Below are 22,613 nucleotides of genomic sequence, written 5' to 3' on the forward strand. Positions count from 1 at the left end.
ACAACATGCATATCTCTCATGCATCATACCATCAAGGCATCAATAATCATAATCACAAGCATGACCACATAATATATCTCACCCATTCAACAACATCAATAATTTAATTCCTATCTTAGGGCCTCTAGCCTAAGTTTTCACACCACATTACATTTTAGATACAGGAAATCTAGACCATACCATAGCCGATTTCTCCCGCTCAACCAGAGCACTTCCAAATCACTTTTCCACAAGCTCTTAAGGTCTCAACACCTCCAAGAATGGATTTTTGGCACACCAAAGCCCTTTTCCAAGCTTTCCAAAAATCTCAATCAAGCTTCAATATTCACATACACACTACCTAAGCCACAATTATCACATCCGACACAACAACTCAATACCCAAACATCATAAAACAACAAATTTCACTAGGGTTGAGAATCTTACCACACCTAAGGTTCAAGGAGGCAAGATTAATCTTCTCCATCAAGAGAGTTGGATCTTATAACATCAAAGAGCCCGAAATCTCAATACTTTTCTCCAAGAAATTTGAAATTAAGGGATGAATAACCGAAATGAATTCGTGGCTTACCTCAAGAATAAAGTAATGGGTTTTGTAGAGCTCGTCGCGGTGAATGCGTGGCCACAAATGGTGCGGCAATTGAAGCTCTAGATTAAAAGTTATGGTGGTTTAAAGATCAACCAAGGTTAGAACCTGAGAGAGTGTTCTTCCCCTTCCCATTTCCTTTTTCAGCATGTATGAGTGTGTAGAGAGGAGAGAGAGTGCTGTTTTAGGGTTCTTTAGGTTTAGTTAGGTTGGGCCAAGGGCCCAATATGGGTCCGGTTAGTTCGGTTTGGCCCGTTCGGTCTAATCTTGGTCTGATTTCTATAAAATTGGTATCGAAATTCTCGTCTCAATCTCCTCTATCATATTAAGCCATAAAAATCACCTTTTTTGGCTTTCTAGAATAAATTCTCATTTATAGGCTAATTAGTCTTTAATTAACCGGGTTTTATATTCTACCCACCTAATTGAGAAATTTTCCCACAAAATTCGAATTCAATTACCTGAGAATAAGTGCTGGTAGTCAGCTCACATCTCTGACTCGAGTTACCAAGTGTGTTTCTCAATACCACCTCGACTCCATGCCACTTTTACTAATGAAACCTCTTTTCCACGCAACCGTTTGATACTAGTATCATCAATTCTGACCAGAGCCACTGGAAGCGTCAATTCTTCTTTCAACTGAATAGATTCAGGTTCTAACACATGGCTAGCATCAGGAGTATACTTTCGAAGCTGCGACACATGAAATACGTCGTGCCGGTTCGAAAGATGAAGTGGTAGAGCCATCCGATATGCCACCAGTCCAACCCTCTGCAGGATCTGAAACGGACCAATGTACCCAGGATTCAGCTTCTTCGCTTTAATTTCCCTACCTACTCTTGTGATTGGAGTAATCTTAAGGAAAACATGGTCTCCTTCCTGAAATTTCAAGGGCTTCCGCCTCTGATGGCGTAACTCTTCTGACGACTCTGCGCGGTAAGCATCCTATCCCGGATCTTCTTGACTTGTTCAGTGGTCTCAGCTAACATCTACGGCCCCAACAAGTCTTTCTCCCCAGCTTCATACCAACATAGCGGAGATTGACATTTCCTCCCATACAGAGCTTCATACAGAGCGATTCCAATGCTCACATGGTAGCTATTATTATACGCAAACTCCACTAGCGGCATATATCGATCCTAGCTCGCCAGCTGATCCAGAACACAAGCCCTCAACATATCTTCTAGGGTTTGGATCGTCCTCTCGGATTGACCATCTGTTTGAGGATGGTAAGCTGTGCTCAAGCTTAATCGGGTTCCAAAAGCTTTCTGAAATGCACCCCAAAACCTCGAAGTGAAACGAGGGTCTCTATCAGAGATTAGAGTAGCAGGTACACCATGAAGTCTCACAATCTCCTTTATGTATAACTGTGTTAACTCTTTAAGGGTGCTGATGCGTGAGCATCTATCCTATCTTTTGTAGTGAATTTGCATCTAATTTGTTGAGTTAATTAAGAATTAATTATATTTTAGCCACTATGGATTCTATTTTGAGTTTTGTGCAATACTATTTCTTTTAGGTAGCATTCGGCTGGATTTGATGGAGTTTCTGCAGCATAAGAATCAAAGGAGATGGTAGCGACGAGTGACGCGTACGCGTGACTGATGCGTGCGCGTGATTTGGAGCTTTCCATGGCGACGCGTGCGCATGACTGACGCATACGCGTGATTTGAAACTTGCACAGTGACGCGTGCGCGTGATGGACGCATCCGCGTGACTCGGAAAAAAGACCATCGACGCGTAGGCATGACTGACGCGTATGCGTGACATGTGCCACATGCAGAAAATGCAGAAAAATGCTCGGGGCGATTTTTGGGCTGCTTTTGACCAAGTTTTCAGCCCAGAAAGTACAGATCAGAGGCTACAGAGTGAAGGAATCAAGTGGTCCCCATCCATCAATTGAAGACTTGCTGATTCTTATAATTAATTTTGATTTAAATTCAAATTTGAATTTGAATATAGGAAAATATATTATCTTAATTTTAGAAATTAGATTTTAAATTAATTAGGATTAGTTATAAAAAGGAGAGACTTCTCTTCTATTTTAGATTCCATTAGGGAATTCTATACAATTTTACATTCCGCATTCCATGAGCAACTAATCTTCCATTGTTAAGGTTAGGAGCTCTGTCTATTTGTATGGATTGATTTTATTGCTTTTTCTATTTTAATTTATGTGTGGATTTATAATTTAAGAATCGTTTTCGCTCTTTATTTTATGAACTTGGGTGAAACGGAAGTATGACCCTCTTTCAATTTGAGTTCTTGTAAAACTTGGAAAAGCTCTTTACTTGAACAACAGCTTGAAAACAATTTCTCCTAAATTTTAATTATTTGGATTTAACGGGATATGTGACATATAATCCCTTTATTTTTGGGTAATTAGAATTTTTGTGGCATATAAACTGGAATTTGATCATCACCCTCTAATTGGAATTAATTGACCAAGGAATTGGCAGTTAATGAATTTTAGAGGAGACTAGGAAGGTCTAAGGAATTAGGGTCTAGTCACATATAGTTTGCCATTAATTAAATCCTACATAATTAAATTAGTTAGTAAGAAAAGTTATCCGGAAAAATAGATAACTCTGAAACCTTAACTATCTTCTCCATATTTATTCCCAATTTATTCACTTATTCACCTGTCTCTTCAAACTCTTCTTTACTCTTTAATGCTTTTTTAACATCTAAAAATTATTTTCTGCTTGTCTAACTAAGCCTATCAAACACTATTGTTGCTTAATCCATCAATCCTCATGGGATCGACCCTTACTCACGTAAGGTATTACTTGGTACGACCCCGTGCACTTGCTAGTTAGTTTGTGGGTTGTAAAACGCCACATTTCCTTTTATTTTCATTTTTGTTTTCTTCAAATTGTTTTTATTTTTTTATTTTTTATTTTCTATTAGTTTTGTTTTATTTTTGTCTTTAATTTTCAAAAAAACAAAAAACAAAAAAACAAAAAAACAAAAAATGTTATCCTATATTTTTTTAATTTCTGAAATTAAGTTTGGTGTCCCCTAGTTATCTTTATTTTAAATTTTCTGTTTATTTTTTTATAATTTTTGAAATTCTCCAGGCTTTAATTATTTAGTTGTTTTATTTTCTTTTACACAGGTTATCTCACTGGGAATTCTCTTCATTCTGACGTAGAAATTCCCATCTTTTCTTGTCTTCTGTTTGTTTATGCACAGGAACAGAGATAAATAACATCTCTTAGACTTTGATCCTGAACCTGAAAGGACTTTCAGGCGGCGTTTACAACAAGCAAGATGCTACAAGGCTGAAAAATCCACTATGGATCCTAATGATGCTGATAATGCCAATGTGGCAAACCCGAATGGGAATAAACAACAAAGGAGAGTACTTGGTTCTTTCTCCGCTCCTACAGCAGATCTGTATGGAAAGAGCATTGTGGTGCCTCCTATAGCTGTGAACAACTTTGAGTTGAAGCCTCAATTGGTCACCCTAGTGCAACAAAAATGCCAGTATCATGGTCTTCCCCACGAAGACCCAAATTAATTTATTTCTAGTTTTCTGTAAATTTGTGATTCTGTGAAGACAAATGTAGTAAACCCATATGTGTACAAACTCATGCTCTTCCCGTTTGCTCTGAGGGATGGAGCAAAGCTATGGCTAGATTCCCAACCCAAGGAGAGTTTGGATACTTGGAACAAGGTGGTTACTGAGTTTTTCACTAAATTTTTCCCACCAAAGAAGCTGACTAAGCTTAGAGTGGAGGTTCAGACTTTCAGACAGAAGGATGGTGAAACTCTGTATGAAGCTTGGGAGAGATACAAGCTATTAACTAGGCAATATCTTTTGGACATGTTCTCCAAATGGACTCAACTAGACATCTTTTATGAAGGCTTGGGTGAAATGTCTAAGATGTGCTTAGATAATTCTGCAGGAGGTTCACTGCACAAGAAGAAGACACCAGAGGAGACTATTGAGCTGATTAAATTGGTTGCAAGCAACCAATATTTATACTCATCTAATAGGAATCCGGTGAACTCTGAGACCCCTCAGAAGAGAGGCGTGTTGGAAGTAGAAGATGTTAATGCCCTTCTTGCTCAGAACAAGCTGATGTCCCAGCAAATAAATCTACTTACTCAACAGATGGGTGGCATGCAAATCTCAGCTATCAACATACAAAATTCACCACAAGAAATCTCCTATGACATGGCAGGTAATTTTGTGCAAAATGATAATTATGATTATGCTCAATCTTCTTTTGAACAGGTGAATTACATGGGGAATGGTCCTAGGAATCCCAACAATGATCCATATTCTAAGACAAACAATCAGGGGTGTAGGAATCACCCAAATTTTGGATGGAGGGATCAACCTCAGAGACCTCAGAACTTCAACAATAGTTCTCAGGGCGGTTTCCAACAGAACAATGATTTGGAAGCAATATTGACAGGTTTTAGACATGAAACCAAAGCATCCATCAAGAACCTGGAGATTCAAATGGGTCACTTAGCCACAAAAGTCACTGAAATTGATCAGACGACCACTAATAGCCTTCCTGGTAACACAATTCCAAATCCAAGAGAGGAATGCAAGGCTATCACCTTAATAAGTAGACAAGTGGCAAGTATGGAAGCACAAATTATGCAGGAAACCAGAGCCTCCATTAGAAATTTAGAGGTGCTAGTAGGCCAACTGAGCAAGCAAATACTTGAGAGCTCTGCAAGTACATTTCAAGGTGATATAGTGGTGAACCCAGGAGAAGATTGCAAGGTTATTCAATTGAGAAGTGGTAAAGTAGCTGGCTCTGAGACCAAGGTCAATGAAGAGTTAGTTGAAAAAGAAGCTCCAGAGGAGAAGAATGGAGAATTGGAGCACGCCCCTCCAAAGCGTGCGGACAACCCATTCCCAGACTCTCTTGACACTTATCCTACGTTGCCAAAGGCTCTTGAGTACAAGCCTAAGATGCCATATCCTCAGAGACTTCAAAAGGAGACCAAGGACAAGCAGTTTTCAAAGTTCTTAGAAGTCTTCAGAAAGTTGCAAATCAATATTCCTTTTGCTGAGGTTTTGGAGCAAATGCCTATCTATGTCAAGTTCATAAAAGAGCTGTTGTCAAAGAAAAAGTGTTTAAAAGGAGATGAGACAGTAGTCTTGACTAAGGAATGTAGTGCTGTAATTCAGAATAACTTGCCAAAGAAGATGCCAGATCCAGGGAGCTTTCAAATTCCATGCACCATTGGGAGCACAATCTTTGAGAAAGCCCTATGTGATCTGGGGGCATGCATAAATCTAATGCCGTTATCTATGATAAAGAAGCTGCAAATCCAAGAGGCACAATCTACAAAGATAGCATTACAGATGGCAGACAAATCTATTAAGCCTGCATACGGATTAGTGGAGAATATCTTGGTCAAAGTGGATAAGTTCTTCTTCCCAACAGACTTTGTGATTCTTGACACGGGGGAGGATGAGAAAGCCTCTATAATTCTAGGAAGACCATTCCTAGCCACGGGAAGAGCTCTGATTGATGTAGAAGTGGGTGAATTAGTGCTTAGAGTGCATAATGTGCAATTGATCTTTCATGTCTTCAAAGATATACATTCAACAGGTGAAGAAGAGAGGTGCATGCAGACTGAGCTTATTGATCCAACCCTTTAAAAATCCCCTGATGATACACAGCAGAATCTGCAGCTCAAACCTCCCTTGGTAACAATTAATAAAATTCCTCCTGACATCAAACCTAAGTTTGGTGTTGGGAATGCATCATCTACCAAGGAGGAGGTTCCCAAAAAGAAGAAAGTACCCAGAGGATGGAGAAACAAAAAGATTCCCATTGAAGGTTTCTCCCCATGAATGAAGGTGGTGTTGACCAGCAATCCAGCATGGGTTTATATAGTAATCAGTAAGTAAGGAGTGAAGAGCTGAGCCACTATGATCCTCCTCCTTAGAGGAGCTGACCATCAAGCTAGTGACGATAAAGAAGCGCTTGTCGGGAGGCAACCCGATAATTTCGTATCCTTAGCTATTTTTATTTTTCGTAGTAGTATTTTTCTTATTTATTTTATTTTTATCGAGTTCTTACTAATTTTCTGATCACGCAGCTATGTTATTCCAGGAACCGAACACCTCAAGCTAAAAAAAATGACGCGCAAGCGTCGCTGACGCGTATGCGTCATATGTCTGTGCGTGAAAAATAAATTTGAACAGAGAGTTATGCGTGCACGCGGCTAGCTTCGCGCGAATCGCACAAAACATATGGCACGCGGACGCGTGCCTGACGTTAACGCGTTATAAAGGAAACTCGCGGCCCACGCATACGCGTGCTGCACGCGTACGCATCGCCTTCGCCGCACAACTACACTTTTCTTCTTTTCTTGAGGACAAGTAAACCTTTAAGTTTGGTGTTGACGCTGCCCTTTTGGGTTTTCTGGCACAAAAGGGAGGCAAATCATCTTCATAAAGGAGCACAACCTGAGGAATAAAATGATCGCTCGGATAACTAAGGTGGTTGAGTTCCTTTCATTTTTTATTCCCTCCCGCTTTTATTATGTTATGTTCCAGTTTCCTGCTACTTTGTTTTGTTTAGTGCATGATCCTTTATTAGTAGATTCATAGGTTCTAGTTTAGTTTTCTGTTAAGTGCTTTAATTCTGAAAGATGTCTCATGTATTCCCCACTGAGCTTGAAATCAAAATTTTTTTTAATCATGTATTGTATGAGAAATTGAGTTTAATTTTAAGAATAGTCTTATTTACTTAAAGGTGGTGGTATTTTCTGTGATTTTTGAATGCATGATATGAACTGTGCAAACTTGAATTTGAATCAAGGGATGTTGATGTATAAGGAACAAGAATTTAGAGAATTATTATGACCTCTCTGAAATAAACAAAAATTTAATCCTTGAAGCAAAAGAAACAGCAAAAGAAAAAAAAGATATAAATAAATAAATAAATAATAATAAAAGCAAGGTCCAAGGCTCTGAGCATCAATGACTAGGAAGGTCAGACATGATTAAAAGCTCAAAGAGTTGTTTCCCTAGTCATATGCTTGTGGTGTGATTGTGTCAAGTAATCCTTGAGACAGAACACTTAGAGTCGAGACCATGTGCGTTTAATAGAGTATGCCAAAGGTTTTGAGCACCACTGTCTGGGAGTAACTGAAAGAAAAATCAGGACTAAAAGAGAGTCTCCCAGTTAAGTGCTTGTGGTGTTTTTGTGTCAAGTAATCCTTGAGACAAAATATTTAAAGTCACGGCTAGGCTCAAGGTGCAAAGCACCAAAGAAAAATAAACTAAACTAAATTTTGCTCTGTTCAAGGATTAAACTGAAATATAAAGATCAGAAAATTCATAATATTATCTGGATTCTAATTCTGAATGATAATGGCATCCTTCTGATTCAAAGGAGAGTGAGATGCCAAAACTATTCAGAATTACAGTTATAAACCCCACTATAAAAAGAGACATGAGCTTAATCGAACTCTCATTCTCATGCAAATTCACATCCTAAGCCTATGTTAGTTTTGGCTACTTGAGGACAAGCAACAGTTCAAGTTTGGTGTTGTATGCGTGAGCATATTTCCTATCTTTTTCTAGTGAGTTTGCATCTAATTTCTTGAGTTTAATTAAGAATTAATTATATTTTAGCCACTATGGATGCTATTTTGAGTTTTGTGCAATACTGTTTATTTTAGTAGCATTTGGCTGGATTTGATGGAGTTTCTACAGCACAAGAATCAAAGGAGATGGCAGCGAGGAGTGACGCATACGTGTGACCGATGCGTGCGCGTGATTTGGAACTTTCCATGGCGACGCGTGCGCGTGACTGATGCGTACGCGTGATTTGAAGATTTGCACAGCGACGCGTGCGTGTGATCGACGGGTCCGCGTGACTCAGGAAAAAGACCATTGACGCGTAGGCGTGACTGACGCGTACACGTGACATGTGCTATGTGCAGAAAATGCAGAAAAATGCTGGGGGCGATTTCTGGGCTGCTTTTGCCCAGTTTTTAGCCCAGAAAGTACAGATCATAGGCTGCAGAGTGAAGGAATCAAGTGGTCCCCATCCATCAATTAAAGACTTGCTGATTCTTATAATTAATTTTGATTTAAATTCAAATTTGAATTTGAATATAGGAAAAGATATTATCTTAATTTTAGAAATTAGATTTTAAATTAATTAGGATTAGTTATAAAAAGGAGAGACTTCTCTTCTATTTTAGATTCCATTAGGGGATTCCATTAGGGAATTCTATACAATTTTACATTCCGCATTCCATGAGCAACTAATCCTCCATTGTTAAGGTTAGAAGCTCTGTCTATTTGTATGGATTGATTTTATTGCTTTTTCTATTTTAATTCATGTGTGGATTTATAATTTAAGAATTATTTTCGCTCTTTATTTTATGAATTTGGGTGGAACGGAAGTATGACCCTCTTTCAATTTGAGTTCTTGTAAAACTTGGAAAAGCTCTTTACGTGAACAACAGTTTGAAAACAATTTCTCCTAAATTTTAATTATTTGGATTTAATAGGATACGTGACATATAATCCCCTTATTTTTGGGCAATAGAATTTTTGTGGCATATAAACTGGAATTTCATCATCACCCTCTAATTGGAATTAATTGACCAAGGAATTGGTAGTTAATGAATTTTAAAGGAGACTAGAAAGGTCTAAGGAATTAGAGTCTAGTCACATATAGTTTGCCATAAATTAAATCCTACATAATTAAATTAGTTAATAAGAAAAGTTAATCTGGAAAAATAGATAACTCTGAAACCTTAACTATCTTCTCCATATTTTATTCCCAATTTATTCCCTTATTCTCCTATCTCTTCAAACTATTCTTTACTCTTTAATGCTTTAACATCTAAACACTATTTTCTGCTTGTCTAACTAAGTCTATCAAACACTATTATTGCTTAATCCATCAATCTTCATGGGATCGACCCTTACTCACGTAAATTATTACTTGGTATGACCCGGTGCACTTGCCGGTTAGTTTGTGGGTTGTAAAATACCGCACCAGGTGCAAGTCATCCAAATGGGTAAAAAGTGAGCTGACTTCGTCAGTCGGTCCACAATCACCCAGACAGCATCAAAACCGGCCCTAGTCCTTGGCAATCTCAACACAAAGTCCGTTGCAATACTTTCCCACTTCCATTGCGGCACCTCTAAAGGTTGCAACGTCCCGGAAGGTCTCTAGTGTTCGATCTTTTCTTTCTGACAGGTCAAACACTTTGAAACAAATTCTGCCACATCATTCTTCATACCCGGCCACCAAAACATTGCCTTTAGATCATGGTATATCTTAGTACTTCCTGGGTGAATAGAGAATCCGCTCTTGTGTGCTTCCCTTAAGATATCTTGCCGCAAAGTGCCAACATCCGGCACAATGATCCGACCCTTGAATCTCCATAACCCATCTTGATCCTCCGACACTCTCCATTGTTTCCCTTGCTCAATAGCCGGTAACACCTTTGGTAACACTCATCGTTTTCATGAGCCTTTAGGAGTTCAGATTTAAAATCACTTGAGATCTGTAATCGACTCAAACACAGAGTCCCAGACACTTCTTGAACACCAATTTTCAGACTCTTGAATTCTTTGAGCAACTCCTCTTCTCGAAGCATCATCAAAGCAGCATACAACGACTTCCAACTTAACGCATCCGCCACTACATTCGCCTTCCCCGGATGGTAATTCAACTCAAAGTCGTAGTCCTTCAGTAATTCCATCCACCTCCTCTGTCTCATATTAAGTTCTTTCTAATCAAAGAAATATTTCAAACTCTTGTGATCAGAGAAAACATGGAACTTAACCCCATAGAGGTAATGCCTCCACACCTTTAGCTCAAACACAACCGCAGCGAGATCCAAATTGTGCGTAGGGTAATTAACTTCATGAGGTCTCAACTGACGTGAGGCATACGCCACCACATTACGATGTTGCATCAGCACGCACCCTAGACCCTTCAGTGAGGCATCACAGTACACCACGAATGACTCATTTAGCTCAGGTAACACCAACACAGGTGTAGTGGTCAACTTTTGCTTCAACGCCTAAAAACTCTCCTCACACTCAGGAGTCCAAACAAATGGCACATCATTGCAGATTAACCTTGTCAATGACAACGCTATCTGAGAAAAGCCCTTGATGAATCTTCCGTAATAGCCAACTAAGCCCAGAAAACTCCTTATCTCAGTCACTGAGGTTGGTCGCCCCCAATTCATTACCTCCGCCACCTTAGATGGATCTACTGCTATCCATTGCTTACTCACCACATGACCCAGAAACTTCACCTCCTTCTTCCAGAATTCACATTTAGACAGTTTTGCATAAAGTTTCTTTTCCTTTAGTATCTGCAACACGGTCCTCAAGTGTTCTGCATGCTCTTTTTCAGACTTGAAGTAAATCAGTATGTCATCAATGAAGACAACAACGAATTTATCCAGAAACGGATGGAAAACTCTATTTATATAATCCATAAACACTATAGGAGCATTTTTCAACCCAAAGGACATTACAATGTACTCGTAATGACCATAACGACTCCTGAAAGAGGTCTTGGGGATGTCCTCACCCCTCACCCTTATCTAGTGGTAACCGGATCGCAAATCGATCTTGGAGAAAATCCTGGCTCCTTGTAATTGATCCATTAGATCATCAATCTTTGGCAGTGGGTACTTATTCTTTATTGTGACCTTGTTCAGCTGTCTATAATCCACACAGAGCTGCATACTCCCATATTTCTTCTTTACCAATAACACTGGTGCACCCCACGGGAAAATACATGGTCAGAAAAGTTCTTACCCAACAGATCCTCTAGCTGAGACTTTAGCTCGGCCATTTCTAGCGGTGACAACCTATAAGGAGCACTTGAGATTGGTCCAGCTCCAGGCACCAACTCAATAGCAAACTCAACCTCTCGGTTAGGTAGAAATTCATCAATATCATCGGAAAACACCTCCGGAAACTCACAAACAACCGAAATTTGTTCCAATCTTTTATCGTCACCCGAAACACCTGCGGTTAACAACAAGATACCCTGAAATTCAGTTTCCAAACAGATCACCATCATCGAATTCAAGTAATAACTATTCAATACAACCGGTCCTTTTGTATCTTCCGGCATAAAATACACCAATTTTGCAGAACAATTAAGCAGGACATGGTTCTCAGATAACCAGTCCAATCCCAAGATAAGATCAAGACCGATCATCGACAAGTAGATAAAATTATGGACAAAGTCACGTTGCTTTATCCTAAATGATACTTGCGGACATCCTAGCCTAGTTATCATGGCTTCATGGGTGGCATTATACACCTTTAGGTTATAACCTAAAACTACAATCTTCAAGCTTAACTCACTAGCCTTTTCGAATGCAATGACTGAATGTGTTGCTCCCGAATGAAATAAAGTATTTAAAGTTTGACCAGCCATTTCATAGTTACCTCAGATAAGTGTCTCGGATCCCTCGGCACCTATAGCTGAGGTGGTGAACACCCGACCAGTCTGCTGTGCTTTCCCTCAAGAATAGCACAAACCCCATCCGGCCTTGCACGTGGAACCTGGATGGTGTCTTCCACACATAGTACAAGTTTGCTCATTCTGTGGCTGTTTTCCAAACCTTTTCTCTCGGGAGTTGTTGTTGTTGGGCATCCTGAAAGAGCCTCCTCGCTTGAAAGGCGGACCTCTAGGTACAAATTTCTTCCCTCGGTTCTGTGGGAATGATCCCTTGTGACTTCTCCTCTCTGCAGTCGCCTTCTTCACACACTCTTCAGCAACCCTACTCTTGTTCAGCAACTCTGAGAAAGTCCTAATCTCCATTGGTCCCACTGAGCTGAAGATATCGCTCCGGAGTCCTCCTTCATACTTAATGCACTTCTATTCCTCATAGTTTCTCGGAGTCCCCTGACATATATGGGAAAACCTGAACAGCTCCTGAAACTTGTTAGTATACTTAGATACGGACATAGTACCCTGCTTTAGCGGCAGCAACTCAAGTTCTTTGGCCGTCCTGGCAGAAGTTGAAAAGTACTTATAGAACTCCTCCCAGAAGGCATCCCAGGTGATATAGTTATCACCCTGCTGCAGGAGACATCGGACTCCTTGCCACCAATGCGATGCTTCCCCAGTGAGTAAATAGGTAGCAAACTCAACACACTGCCCCTTAGGTACCATATGCACTTGCAGTGCTTGCTCCATAGCCTAAAACCAGGTATCAGCTTCAGTCAGGCTAGTAGTTCCCTTGAACTTAGGTGGATTAACCTTCAAGAAGGTTGTCAATGTCATCGGGCCCTAAGCTCCACCTCCGTCATTGCCATGGTTGTTCATTTGTTGCCCAGGAACTTTAGCAGTGGCCTGCATAGCAGCAGCCATGTTCTCCAACGTCGTCATAAAGTTCATGGGGTCATTTGGGTTGATCCTCGGCCCCTGAGAATTAGTACGACCTCTCCCATGGCCTCTACCGCGTCCACGAGGCACCATCTAGTTCCTATACACACCAAATAATCGATATTAAGTTGATCAGTCTTAATATCGGAAGTTTAGTGCTTCAAAGTCCCAAATGCATGCTCATAAACGTTTATGCCAGTTATATCAAGTAGATATACTAATAGCACATAACACACATACAGAGAATGCACAGAAGCATAGTCAGTCCATCCCTCAGGCTCCATAGAGAATGCACAGAGTCTTATGATTAAGTCATAATTCAGAGATGGCAAGGTATTACAACCTCTAAAAATAAAATTGATTATAACTAGGAGCCTTTGAAGAAGAATCGGTAAAACAAAATCGTAACTTGAAAAGCACAACACTCCGATCGGTGACATAATGTAACAGATAAAGGATAGGCTAACACGAGATTATATAAATTTATAAAGCAAGAAACCCAAAGGAACCCCAAAGGGTGAAAATAAAGAAAATCTATTCTCCAAAACCTCCTCTAAGAGGAGTCATCACAGTTTGTATTATTTAGTGAGGATAAAAGTATCTAAGAAAAACATATAAACCAAAATAGAGTCCCAAGAACCAAGGATCTTCACTAATCTAGAAGTCTCCAGCATGCTTCAGTGAAAAACCTCACGTTCTGCATCTGAAAACCACAAAATTCGCATGGGTAACAACCGGAGGTTTCAGTATTGTAACAGTGCCCACATATCTAACATGTAATGTCCTGGGAAAGCCAAAGGCAATCCTAGAACTTCCAACAGATAATTCAAAGCTTATAAACAGACTAAACCACAAATGGCAACTGAGTACAGATCTTCAGTCTAACTAATACTTCCTTTTCCAAATCCTTTAGACCTCCCAATCACCAGCAGGAGTATATATGGAAAACACAATTATATCAGACATGAGATATTCAAATAGGAAATAGATACAACATTTAGACAAGTAGCAAGTAATATGCAGTCAATTAGGCAATCTCAAACAATTCACATAATATGCATATGATGTATGCCTGTGATGATCGGATTTTTGTGTGGTAAAGAATTTCACAATAAGTTATCGTTGAAAGTATAGCTTCTAAACCAACAAGAATCCTCTCATACAAACATTTGGTTGTCACAAGTAACAAACCCTATAAAAGTAAACCAAAGTATTCAAACCTCAGGTCGTCTCTCAAGGAATTACAGGGAAGTGTACTTATAATTGGTTATGAGATTGTATCTTTTTGGGATTTTAATATAAGAAGCAATAAATGTAAATTGCAAGAATTAAACTAATAGCTAATAAAGCTCTTGGCAAGGTATGAGAACTAAAAGTCCTATCCTCATTATCCTCATCAATTGTGATGACAAATGTCTATTGCTCCCACTTAGTCAACCTCTACCTATGAAGGAAAGTCAAGTGGATAAATCAATTTGATTCCTCAAGTCCTAGTCAACTCCGAAGGAAAGACTAGCTTTAGTGGAATTCAAATCAACTAGCAACTTCTAATTATCAATCAACAAAAGCATTAGATAAAGCAAGAGTCACTAATTACTCAACCAAAGCTAAGAATATAAAAAGCTAATTCAAAATCTTCCCAAGCATTTCATCAAACACTTGGAAGGCATAAAATAAAAGCATAGAAAAGTAATAAGATAACATTAAATCTAAACAACTAATTGCAAATATAAATGGGGACAATTGAAGGAAGAAGCAATAAACATAAAATATCTCTAACTGCATTAATAAGAAAATTGAATCTAACATAGAGAATTCATAAACTATATTGGGAAAATAGAGGAATCAATAAGAGGAATAGATGAACTAAAATACTAGAATAAATAAAAGTAGAAGAGAAATGAAACTAAAGGAATATTGAACCTGGATCTGAGACGAAATAAATCTAAAACTAAGATAAACCCTAAAACCTAGAGAGAGGAGAGAGCCTCCCTCTCAAGCGAACTACATCTCAAACCTAAAATTATGTGAATGAGAAGTGAATCATTGATTCCCCCACTCTGCAACCTCTAATCAGTGTTTTTGGGCTTGAAATTGGGCCAAAAACAGCCCAAAAATTGCCCCCAACGATTTCTGATACATACAACACGTGGCTCCTTCATGCATACGCGTCACCCACGCGTATGCATCACTTGTCTTCCGCAATATCCATGCGTACACATCACCTAACAGCAAGGCATCTACGGAAAATTGCATATCATTTCGAAGCCCCGGATGTTAGCTTTTCAACGCAACTGGAACTGCCTCATTTAGACCTCCGTAGCTCAAGTTATGTCTGATTTAGTACGAAGAGGCCAGGCTTGATAGCTTTGCAATTCCTTCAATTTCTTGTATTCCTTCCACTTTTACATGCTTCCTTTCCATCCTCTAAGCCATTCCTACCCTATAAACCCTGAAATCACTTAACACACATATCAAGGCATCAAATGATAATAAGAGAGGATTAAAATTCACTCAATTAAGTACAAGATGTACCACGAAATAGTGGTGCATCAGCCTGTCCTAATGGCTGATGCGTCTCATCTGTCAGATATAAAGCCAACCAGACAAGTCTTGGTAGCTAACCATTGGATTGTCCCTCTGTCGTGCATCCCCAACTCGAGTTATACTCAATATAATTCATACTGATAATTCATATCCAACACCCTCACTGGTGTATATTCACGGGGGCGAGCTCATCCAAAACTTTCACAGTGTCCGGCCACACTTACTGGTGCACGAAAATTACACTCACACTATGTAATTCCGCACAACTAACCAACAAGTGCACTGGGTCGTCCAAGTAATACCTTACGTGAGTAAGGGTCGATCCCACAGAGATTGTTGGCTTGAAGCAAGCTATGGTTATCTTATTATTCTTAGTCAGGATACCAATAGGGTTCTTTAGTTTCAATGTAAGAAGTAAAAGAGCATGAAATTAGTAATTGTTACGCAGTAATGGAGAACGTGTTGGAGTTTTGGAGATACTTTGTCTTCTGAATCTCTGATTTCCTACTGTCATCTTCTTCACGCACGCAAAGTTCCTTCTATGGCAAGCTGTGTGTTGGTGGATCACCGTTGTCAATGGCTACCATCCATCCTCTCAGTGAAAATGGTCCAGGTGCGCTGTCACCGCACGGCTAATCATCTGTCGGTTCTCACTCATGTTGGAATAGGATCCATTGATCCTTTTTGCGTCTGTCACTACGCCAAACACTCGCGAGTTTGAAGCTTGTCATAGTCATCCAATCCCTGAATCCTACTCGGAATACCACATACAAGGTTTAGACTTTCCGGATTCTCAAGGATGCTGCCAATGGATTCTAGCTTATACCACGAAGACTCTGATTAAGGAATCCAAGAGATACTCATTCAATCTAATGTAGAATGGAGGTGGTTGTCAGGCACGCGTTCATAGATTGAGAATGGTGATGAGTGTCACGGATCATCACCTTCTTCATATTGAAGTGCAAATGAATATCTTAGATAGAAACAAGCGTGTTTGAATAGAAAACAGAAATAATTGCATTAATTCACCGAGACGCTGCAGAGCTCCTCACCCCCAACAATGGAGTTTAGAGACTCATGCCATCAAAGAGTACAAAGTTTAGATCTAAAATGTCATGAGATACAAAATAAGTCTCTGAAAGTTGTTTAAATACAAAACTAGTAACCTAGGTTTACAGAAAATGAGTAAACTAAGATAGCATCAGCAGTCCTTTTTCAACCTGAATCAGATTTTTGCTCAGCTCCCTCAATTTCAGCCAGAAAATACCTGAAATCATAGAAAAACACACAAACTCATAGTAAAGTCTAGAAATATGAATTTTGCCTAAAAACTAATAAAAATATACTAAAAACTAACTAAAACATACTAAAATCTATATGAAATTATCCCCAAAAAGCGTATAAAATATCCGCTCATTACTTACGACATAGGGTCAGCAGAGTATCGAGTCTCAACCTGGAGCACATGGTGGCTAGCTACTACTTTAACCCAGGGAAACTCATCTCTCAAATAGTGGAAGTGCAACATTCACATTTCATTCAAGACGCATATATGCAATTATACTCAGCCATAAATCAATAATGGCTCTGCCATAATTCAGCAATAACTCAACCATCCGGCTCATAGTTCAATCCAGAACCAGCCAATTTATTAACAAATACAGCCCTTCGGCTCATGGAACAAAAATGAACTTTTACCGTCATCCTCCGTATCTCATATAATCATATTTGATAATCATTGATCATTAATTCTCCCAATTCTTCATTCACAAGTTACCACATCCCCTAGCTCCTTTCTTATTGCTAGGCATATCATAATGATTTAAGGCATAGGGGTGAGATCAGAGGCTTAGAAGTATAAAATTTGGCTTTGAAAACTCAAAAATCAACTTTGGAGAGAAAACAGGGTCACATGTGCGCATCGCCCACATGCACGCATGGAATGCCAGAAAGTTCATCGATGCGTATGCGTCGCCCACACCCACGCGTGGATGGGAAAACAGCCAAGTGACGCCTACGCGTCAGCCACGCATACGCGTGGGTGCGGTTTGTGCCCCACACACAGAACTGGCACGATTCTCGCACAACTCTTGGGAATTAGGCTGGGCAATCGGGTGCAGTGCATCAACGCGTATGTGTCGGTCACGTGCACGCGTGGATAGCGAAAATGACACGTACGCGTCAGCCACGCCTACACGTGGGGGTGCATTCTACCAAAAATTTTACTAAGTTAAAAGCTGCAGAATTTACAATTTTAAACCCCAATCTTCCGACGGACATAACTTTTTCGTTTCAAATCATTTTTCACCCGTTCTTCAAACAACATGAACATCCTGGATCCAATTTCATTTCTAAACAAGTTTGGCACAAAACAGGGATCCGGAGCCCAAGTTACGCTCCGTCAAAGTATGTCCAAAAATCATATTTTCATACAAAATCACAAAGTACCATTTTCAAAAGAAACCAATTTCAACTCTTTTCAAAATCAACCAAAACATACCAATTTCAACTCTTTTTGAAATCAACCCAAAACATACCAAAACCGAGACAATACCTTAGCCGATTTCCACCACTCAACCAGAGCACTTTCAAATCACTTTTTCACAAGCTCTCAAGGTCTCAACACCTCCAAGAATAGATTTTTGGCACACCGAAGCCCCTTTCCAAGATTTCCAAAAATCTCAATCAAGCTTCAATATTCACAAACACACTACCTAAGCAACAATGATCACATCCAACACAACAACTCAATACCCAAACATCATAGAACAATAATTTCCACTAGGGTTGAGAATCTTACCACACCCAAGGTTCAAGAAAACAAGATTAATCTTCTTCTTCAAGAGAGTTGGGTCCTATAACATCAAAGAGCCCAAAATCTCAAAACTTTTCTCCATAAAATTCAAAATTAAGGGATGAAGAACTGAAATGAATTCGTGGCTTACCTCAAAAATAAAGTAGTGGGTTTTGTAAAGCTTGTCGCAGTGAACGCGTGGCCGCAAATGGTGCGGCAATCGGAGCTCTAGATCAAAAGTAATGGTGGTTTGAAGATCAACCAAGGGTTAAAACTTAAGAGAATGTTCTTCCCCTTCCCATTTCCTTTTTCAGCGTGTATGAGTGTGTAGAGAGGAGAGAGAGTGCTATTTTAGGGTTCTTTAGATTTAGTTAGGTTGGGCCAAGGGCCCAATCTGGGTCCGGTTGGCCCGATTTATCCCGTTCGATCCAATCTTAGTCCGATTTCTATAAAATTGGTGTCGAAATTCTCGTCACAATCTCCTCTATCATATTAAGCCATAAAATTTACCTTTTTTGGCTTTCTAAAATAAATTCTCATTTATGGACTAATTAGTCATTAATTAACCTGGTTTTACAAGTTTGATAGCACAGTTTGTTGATTTGGACTAGAAATTACATAAAAAATACTTAATTTTGTAAAACTATATCTTTTGTTAAAAAAATCTAGTTTGGAAATTGGATTTTTAAAAACTGGTTTTAAAACTGGATTTTAAGAGAAAAATCGAATTTTAGATTTGGATATTAAAAAACTGGATTTAAAATTGGTTTATACATAAAATAGGATTTAAATATTGAAATTGGTTTGAAACCGAATTTTTATTTTTTCAATTCGGTTTAGAACCAGTTTCTCTTTTTTATCTGGTTCTAGTTTGGTTTCATGAACCCGAAAATTGGTTTTAAAGTGGATTCAGTTTGGATTTTTGAAAATCCAAACCATGCCTACTCCTATATACAGTTATAGTTTTTACTTGCCTTTATCATTATATTTGTAAGAGGGATAAAAGCTATAATGATATGTATGTATGTATATCTGCAACTTACTTGTAAAAGAAGTTTTGTACATATATGTATATGTATATGTATATGTATATGTATATGTATATGTATATGTATATGAGGATTGTAATATGAATTGAGTTTTTTATGTATGTTTGATTGAAACAAAAAGTATTACCAGTTTTTCAAAGAAAAGAGCGATATGATTTTGAGTTAAAAGGTTCATATCTTATTATTAAATATATGAAAATCGTTGTAATATTCTCAGTATCAGAGTGGTACAGCTGAAAGTATGACATTCTGATAGTGAGAGTGTTAAAAATATGTTCTATGTCAAAAATGCATAGATTGCACTTTTCTAGCATTGATTCTACTTACAATGAACCTCTTGAATTGGTATTTGGAGATATTTAGGGTCCAGTTTTAATTAATTCTAGAGATGGATATAGATATTATGTGTGCTTTATAAATTCTTATTTGAAATTCACATGTATTTTTATGCTGATCAATAAGTCTCAAGTACTTCTTGTCCTCCAAAACTATAAAACTTTAATGGAAAAAAACTGAAAAAAAAATTAAAATCACTGCAAACTGATATGGGAAGAGAATTCCTCTCTAAAGCTTTTACATCTTTTCTTGTAGTAGAGGGTATTGTTCATCAGAAGGCTTGCCCACACACTTATCATCAACAAGGTAGTGTGGAGCGCAAACATCATCACTTAACTGATATGGCTCTTTCTTTGTTGGCTATTGCTTCCTTATCAATGACCTTTTAGGCAGATGCTATCTCAAGTGTTGTTTATATCATCAATCGATTAGCTACTGTTGGATTGGGTAATAATAGTCCTTTTGAGATTTTGTTCAATCAAAAACCAACCCAAACACAAACGACTCTAATAACATAGATACACCTTATCAATCTGGGCTAGCTACACTACCAATATTCAAAACACACTCTACCAGAACACCAACCTTCTAAGTCTGACCTGGTACCCAGAGTCTAACCACTCCTATAAACATGCTCATATATTTAAATATGAGATCTCAACAACCCCTAAATAAAAAGGGAGTAAAAGTCATAAAGTTGTGGACATGATGATAAACTTACTTGCTATTTAATTACTTCAACTCTCTTTTGTTATTGAATATTTTGCAAAGATGATATAGTTAGAGCTTGTTATGACTTAGACTAGTATTATGATATTTTGCAAGGATAATATAATGTATGTGTGTGGATCTTATATAATACATTATTAATCAAATTTGATGGTAAATGTTCTATTAGTTTTCTTTACAAATTTGATTCAAATAGTTAAGGTTATTTATTGGAGTTAGATCTTAAAGTGGTCCTTAAACTTGCAATTGAGCCTCAAGCTCGTCCCTCAACTTAAAATTTCTGCAAAATTATCCCTAAACTTAACAATGGTCGTCTCTAAGAGGAAGTTCATTGAATTGAATAAGGTGTCAGTCGGGTTTAGGAAGAGGAAGTTCATTGAATTGAGTGAGAAGGTTTCGAGGTTCGAGAGCGAGACTACTGAGAATGAAAAGCTGGTATCTTTGGATGACATGGAGGTGGTGGTGGTGGTGATGGTGATGATAACGGTGGTAGGAGCAACACCGAAGAGAATAAAAAGGTTCAGATTGATGAGGGACGAGATTGAGCTAGAAAATACAAGTCCAGTGTGACCTCCGTCCAACCACATCATCAATCCGTCACTGAAAAATATTTTAGGGACGAACATTGTTAAGTTCAGGGACAATTTTGGGGCAACTTTAAGTTGAGGGACGAGTTTGAGATTCGATTGCAAGTTTATGGACCACTTTGATTTTTAACTATTTATTGACACTAAATTAAAAAAAATAGATGGAATACTAATTTCAATGTAGCATGAGAAAACCATTGGAATAACTACAAAAAAACTATTGTCAAAAATTGAAAAAAGCAATGGTGTTAAAACTGTTGTCAAAGGCAGATACAAAATGGCAATGGTATTAAACCATTATGAAAAAAATCACAAAAGACAATGGGTCATAAACCGTTCTTAAAAGTCATCAACAAGAGACAACGGTTTTTAAAATATTGTCCAAATTAGTAACAACGGCATAAGACCATTGTCTATCCTATTATGGTTTTAAACCGTTGCATAATGATAGACAACGATAAAAATCGTTCTTTAAAAATTGTTGTGAAAACCGTTATCTATTAGAGAACAAGGGCAACTATTTTTTTGTTGCGTTGCCTTAGGTAAGAAGCTGTTGCCTATTAGCATTGGTAACAGCTGCATATAAAACAGGTGAAAAATCATTGCCAAAGCGTTGCCTAAATTTTTAAGAACAGTTTTTCGATTTATGGCAACAGTTTTAGGCCGTTGCGAAAACCTTTATTTGCTGTAGTGACTCAACTCTAGTCTATGCATAAACCTACCTAAAAAGTTCTTGTTAACTTAAGCATCAGAGTACCTTATAGGTACCACCCCAACCTCTCTGGAGAATTCAGATGGCATCACTTTGCCATAGGAGACGTTAGAGCACCTCACTAAAAAGGAGTTTGGACCTCACGTTGAAGTTCAAATCACATCGATTTCATATAACTGCTAGAATAATTTATATTTCATTATATATTTTATACTAATAATTAATTTTGATAGATGATTTTAATGCATATCTAGCCTTGTTAAATTATTATTTAGATAAATTCAATATATTAAGGTTTACTTTCTCCTATAAAAATTATGCTATAATTATGTAATATTAATTAATTGATCCGAATAGATACCATATTTAATAATATACACAACTTAATATATAAGGGCAGCACATGTATGATGAACAACTTATAACTCACAACATCAACCTCGAAGTTAGATGAAATTAATTAAAATAACACTTGAAATAATTAAAAGCATGGATAAGTTGTTAGCCATATACATGTTCCTTTGAAACCTAGTATATTATATATAGTTGCCGTAGCCAACTAAAAGGCTACTTAAAAGTTTTCTTTAACTAGCCGTTGACCGAATCTACACATTAATTATACTTGCTTTTTCCTCGCACTATATATACGCAAGGACACATATCATATATAAAAATAAGAAAAAGAAGAAAATGGAAAGCACGCATCTTAAAAATAAAAAATACATATTAAAGTTATTAATTAAAAATTATTTTTATAAAAATATGAAGATTTATATTTTTATTATAATTATTATATATATATTTACTAAAATAAAAAATTTAAAAACCTTTACTAATATTAATCTCAACTTACGACATATGTCTTTAGTTAAATCCATGAAAAATAACATCCAATAATT

This window comes from Arachis duranensis, chromosome 5 (assembly GCF_000817695.3).
Source record: "Arachis duranensis cultivar V14167 chromosome 5, aradu.V14167.gnm2.J7QH, whole genome shotgun sequence".
Taxonomy (NCBI): domain Eukaryota; kingdom Viridiplantae; phylum Streptophyta; class Magnoliopsida; order Fabales; family Fabaceae; genus Arachis; species Arachis duranensis.